Here is a 6,000-nt window from a genome sequence, read left to right as displayed (position 1 = left end):
TATTTTGTTTCCATTAGTTACACAAACATATGTCTCTTCCCAAAAAATATACTGCACACATGTCACGGGATTGTTGAGGATAAATCGGTAAATTCACCCATGTAATGTGTTTTTCGTCACACTCCCACGCTCCACCCCCACATTCCGGAGAATAACATGGCAGTTCTTCTTGACAACTGCTCCCCCTCATTTGTTTTCGCAAATAAAGTGTTCATACACGGCCGGGGCCTTTACAATGGTGTTTTGGGTGAAATTTGTTTTCATTTATGGTTTTCACGTTGCTTTGTTCGCTTTCTTTTTTCTTCGGTTGGTTTCGTTTTAAACATGAGGGAATTTAATTTTTAAGATTGCACACGCATCGCATGTGCCCAAACGCTAGTAGGTGTTAAGGAATGCCAAGTGTGTCGACCCACTACAAAAGTTTAATGTGTGAACCGGACTCTTTGATTGTCTTTTCGCCGTATAAAGCATTGAGTTGCAATAGCCAGACATGTAAAATCTTTAAATAGCTGTACATCTGTGCGTAGTTTTGGTATAGATAAGGTGTGATGTTTACCAGAACAAAAAACAAAAAGTATTTTTGGAGTTCAAAACAAACTGGATTCTTGCCCGTCTACAAAACGAACCAGAGGGTCTAGTGCATGCAGTTTTTATTTTACATATCATTGGACTCTTCTGGGGGCCATAGTCAAATCGGGACTGTTATTTTTCAGAAAATGCCATTAAATTTAACCTTGTCGACATTTTATTTGCAAAATAATGTGTGTTCTGAAATCGTATCAAACAATATTCGATTTACGTGATTTTGGTGTCGGTGATGCCCTCAAATTACCTCTAAAAACTGAACAGAAACACTCCATTCAGCAAAACCAGGGCAGGCTTGCAACTTCAAAGACAAGGTGCCTTTAAGTAACTGCAACACCTACCTACAGCTGTCGACCACAACTTGTCAGAATCAAATCTTCACGAAAGGATCAAGTCCTTAAAGCGACTTGCAACATTGTAATTAAAGAACGTGATACAAAGCTCAAATACAAGTATCATCAGTAGCCAAGTTCACTTCAAAATAGGTGCTTAATACTGTTCATTCTATAGCAATTAAAAGATCCTACCCCGTGCCAAAAGATTCGGGGGTGTCTGGAAATTTAATTTTTGCATTTTCGGATTCTCATTTTCCCATTTGGGGTGTTTGGCATCCCATTTTGAAAAAGGATTGTGGGAGAATAGATTTTCGGTTTTTGGGTTTAGAGGCAAAAACCTAGAAGCAGGTCTAGAGGTGTTTTTCACATTTTTGCATTTTCGGATTTTGTGGTCAATTACCAAAATATCCACTTTCCTCCCTTCATTTTCGACAAAGTAATAAAGACAAAGGGCAATATGGTAAAAACCCAACCCATAATTCATTTTCGACAATCATCTACCAAACATTACTACATTTCAAAATACATTCTGCACAGATCTCCCAAACACTCCTACCATACTAAAAATACATTCTGGTCATAATTCAAAAAGCCAAAAAACCGAAAAGCTGAAAATGAAAAGCCAAAAAGTAGGTTTCCAAACACCCCGAAGCTGGAGAATGTAGCTATCACTCGTTCATAGCAGGCTTATTTTCACTAGCTTTTGGCCTCTGTTCCTTTGGTTTCTGCTCCTCAGTTATCCTAGATTTTCAACAATTAAGATAAAAGTGTTAGAACTCATTTAAAAACCAACAAATACACGATCTGGTTTTACTTTGGTCAACATTGCAGATACACAATCTGAGTGCATAAAAGTGGTGGTTATGACAGCCTTGGTCAACATTGCAGATAAATTCCATCAAAGATGGAATCAAAATCAATGCATGAATTTGTAGGTGGATGTTGTCGATTTTCCAAACTAACCTCCGGCAGTGGAGAAATACAGTAACAAAGCATGCATATATACCCAAGAAGTCTACATAGAAGATGATACCATAGGTTGCCACCTAAAATGAATTTAATTTTCTTCACCCTCCCTAAAAGGAGGTGAACATTACCCTCCTCTTTATTGGCTAAAATGGTGTGAATCCCACCACAAAAAGATGTTATGCTTATCAAAAAGTGTATGCGTGACATCACTTTGTGGTGAAACCTACATCATTTCAACTAATAAGAGGGATGATGACGTTCACCCTCTTTTAAGGAGGGTGAACAACACCAAAAACAAGTATGCCCAGTCAGTACCCGATAATGGATACGGGAACAATAAATTGGGTTTTTTTTCTAACCAGTAGGCATCAAATGCACAAAGTGGTTCCCTTCATTTTCGAAACCTCAACACAAAGGTTAGTATACTGAGTTTTTGCCACCTCACGTTACATGATAAAATAGGTAATGAATCCAACCTAACAAGAAGCAATCTGCAGCCCTAACATCACTACCAACTACAAGCAATTACCGAGAAAGCTGACCTAGGTAGCGAAAAAAAGAAAGAAAATTTTACCAGTGAAAATGGCTTGCCTTAACATGCTAAACTAAATAAACATCATGATGATGGCAATGCTAACGATTTCCAACTGGATAGAGTACATTAGAGTTTGGCCCATTCAAAGTTTCACAACTTAATTAGCTTTCAGAATTTCAATAACCAATTCATAAATTCGGTCTTAATTTCTAACCATCAAATTACTTCTTTCTTGTTTTTTTCCCATTGCACTGCCAATATCGGTTGCTTAAATTTATTCATCTCTACTCTAAGATTGAGATTATTATCAAGCATAAAATGCTTTTGGTGCTAATTCTCTCTCCTAGTCTAATCAAACACCCATCTTAATCTCACGTCATCTACACCCATCTGATACATAGCATCTGTGCCAATGCAATCGTTCTATCAAAAATCTCCCTCAATCTTAAAGGTATCCATCCATTGCATAACATGACAGAAGCACCCCACAAAGCATTTGCATCTTCCATCCACCCAAGAACAATACTAATAAAAGTAACACCTGATTCGGATAAAAATAAAAAATAAAAAATAATCCCTGCTTAATCAAACCTAGATGCAATCCCGACAACAGGCACTTCTGGATGATATCTTAAATCCCTGAACCGTAAGCTGTAGAGTCGATAAAGAGTATGAAAAGCTTCAACTAAAATGCCTTTTTCCATCAGTAAACAAAATGCACTGCAATAATGAAGCGATGTCTACGCGTCGTTTATCAGGTTATGAGATCATATGACCACATGAAGATTTGTCAGTTGTCACTTGTCACGGTCATTATACAAGCGATTAGTCCACATACAAGTCATTAACACAAGTTTGATGAACTAAGGGACAAGATTTCTTTTGAGAAACAAATTAAGAATGTTGAAACTTGTGAAATATATAATAAAGCAAATAACACACATAAATCCACACCAAATATAACTCCATCGACAGTTCACACCAAGCAAGATAGGTCAAAGCATAGTTGTTAAAAACCTACAATACACGATATGTATCTTACGATTTATATCGTCTCATTCGGAGAAGGATACGTATCCCATCATGTATCCTTTTTGTATAAAAATCTTACGATATGATCGCGTATCCTACGATTTATACGCAAATCTTAATTCTATACGTATCCTACGATTATTTATTCGAAAAAGTCGGACCTTATTTTAAGAAGTAGAACCCCAAATGCATTAATTTAAGCCGTTTAATCTAATTATGCCATCTTTCAAACCCTTTGATAGAAATTCAACCTCAATGTAGGTCTTGTATAAAAGAAAGAACCATACTCCTTACTTTTCTTTTCCTAACAAAGGGAACATAAAGCCTTAATGTAATAGGTCCCAGTTGAGAGATTTGAAATTTTGCATCTTAAATTTTTTTTTTAAAATGTAAGCATAGTTTGTCGGTGTTATTAGTTGTATCTACTTCTTAATTATATTTTAATTATGATTAACGGTATTGAAGCATAAACTAAATTTAGTATTTTGCCAAACTTCTAATTGACAAAACCCAAATATGATAGATATTATTGAAAAAGATATAAATATCTAGTTTTTAGAAACTCTAAAATATCTAGCTTTAGAAACTTTAGAATATCCTTGTGAAATATCTAGAGTTTTTTTGTGAGAATTAGTCTCATGTGTAATTATAGAATTACTTCAAAATTTATCTTGTATGAAAATATCTTTGTACTAGAGTCTTCCATGAAGTAGTATAAATAGGGATGGGTTCTAACCATTTTGTACCAAGCCAAAAAAAGTTTGAGTTCAAGTGCAATAAAATACTATCATTCTCCATGCTTGTCTTTAGTATTTTCCCTCGTCCAGAAAATATTGTCTAACTACACAATAGAAACTCCTACTTTTCCAGCAAACGTATCTCAAGATACACGATACGTATCTCGATACGAACTATACAAGTGAAAAAGACCCTAAATACATGTATACGAACATGAATAAAATGGGATATTCATACTTGGGGTGGTGTGGTGACGGGGCTGCGGAAAAGGGCAGGTTGACGGAGTTGGCGATTCTCTTAATTTCAATGAGAAGTTTTTCCCTAAAAACCCCTTCCGACATCTCGCCTTTCTTGGATTCTTGATCTCGCTTCTTCTCATATTCCTTGATTTCTTCCCAAAGAAGAAGAGTATTTGCTTTGATCACTTCTACGGCTTGTTTGTTGAAACGGAAATAACAGTCAATTCCTACCCCGGTAGCCATTACCAGGAGTATACTACTCCTAGTGCACATAATTACGTGGCTCAAAGATTGCTCCCCTTCGGCTGCTCCGGTTTTCGGGGTGGCTTAATGAGGGGTAGTCATCTAATGAAAACGGTGGTGGTACACAGAGATAGGAGATAGGTGGGCGTGGGTGGCAGTGGAGATGGGGAGGGAGAGCGGGGCAGGGTGGAGGATGGGGCGGAGGATGCGAAGGTGGGGAGGATGGAGCCAAGGAGGTGGGGATGGTGGGGCGAGATAGGCGGAGAATATTAGAAGGACATGGCTACTGGCTACGTGAAAGGAAAAACCTAATGGAGGGAGCACTCGTACCGGATCAAACACTTTACACATTTCGGATGCCGTTGATTCCCGCTTAGGCCCCCTCGTTTTTTTATAAAAAAAAATTTGGACGGCTCGGATCGGCTGTCCGGTGGCCGTTGATATGGTTTCCCTACGAAAACCGTCGGTGCAGATATCTTTTCCGTATTCGTATTCGTAAATAGTGCAGTTAATGATATGGTTGTGTCAAACTAATTGGAAGGGAACTTGTAAAGTATGAGTTTGGTCAATGAGATGTCCGTATTTGCTAGAAATATGAGGGGATGTTATAATGCAATTAACCACTTTTTTATATGCATTCAGTGAAACTCTTAAACAAAAGAGAAAGTAAATCTTAAGGGTACCCATGAGAAATAAGGGGGAAAAAAAATGATCGAAAAGGGCTTTATTTGCTCAAATCAAACCCTTTCTGGTCATTTTTTTTTGCTGATTTCACACAAGTACCCTTAAAAATCACGTTCTAATCATATTGAGCGGCTCGGATCATTGAAATTCAATCGGAAAAGGAGAGGTGCGGATCGAAGCAAAATCCGGACGTCCGGACTTGAACAAAATCTGGATTGATCCCCACCTCCCCTTTCCCAATTTAATTTTGATGATCCGAGCCGCTTAATGTGATTAGAAAGTGATTTTAAGTGTACTTGCGAGAAATAAAAAAAATCGGGAAGGACATGATTTGAGCAGTTTTTTAATGAATTATTGAATAAAAAACTGTTCAGATGAAGTCCTTTCCGGTCATTTTTTTTGCTGATTTCTCCAAGATACCTTGAAAATCAAGTTTTGAACACATTGAGCGGCTTGGATCATCGAAATTCGATCCGGACGCTATTTAACGGAGCCTTTAACGAAATCTGTTAGTCATTCGGACATAATGAGACGTTTTGATTAACAGAAGATAACGGCGGGAGTAAAATTGATATTTTTTAAAAATTGGGAGTCCAATTGAAATTTAAAGTAAAAGTTGAGGGATATTTTGAAATTTTCC

The sequence above is a fragment of the Rhododendron vialii genome, chromosome 13a, assembly GCF_030253575.1.
Source record: "Rhododendron vialii isolate Sample 1 chromosome 13a, ASM3025357v1".
Classification (NCBI taxonomy): domain Eukaryota; kingdom Viridiplantae; phylum Streptophyta; class Magnoliopsida; order Ericales; family Ericaceae; genus Rhododendron; species Rhododendron vialii.
This window is presented reverse-complemented; position numbering follows the sequence as displayed.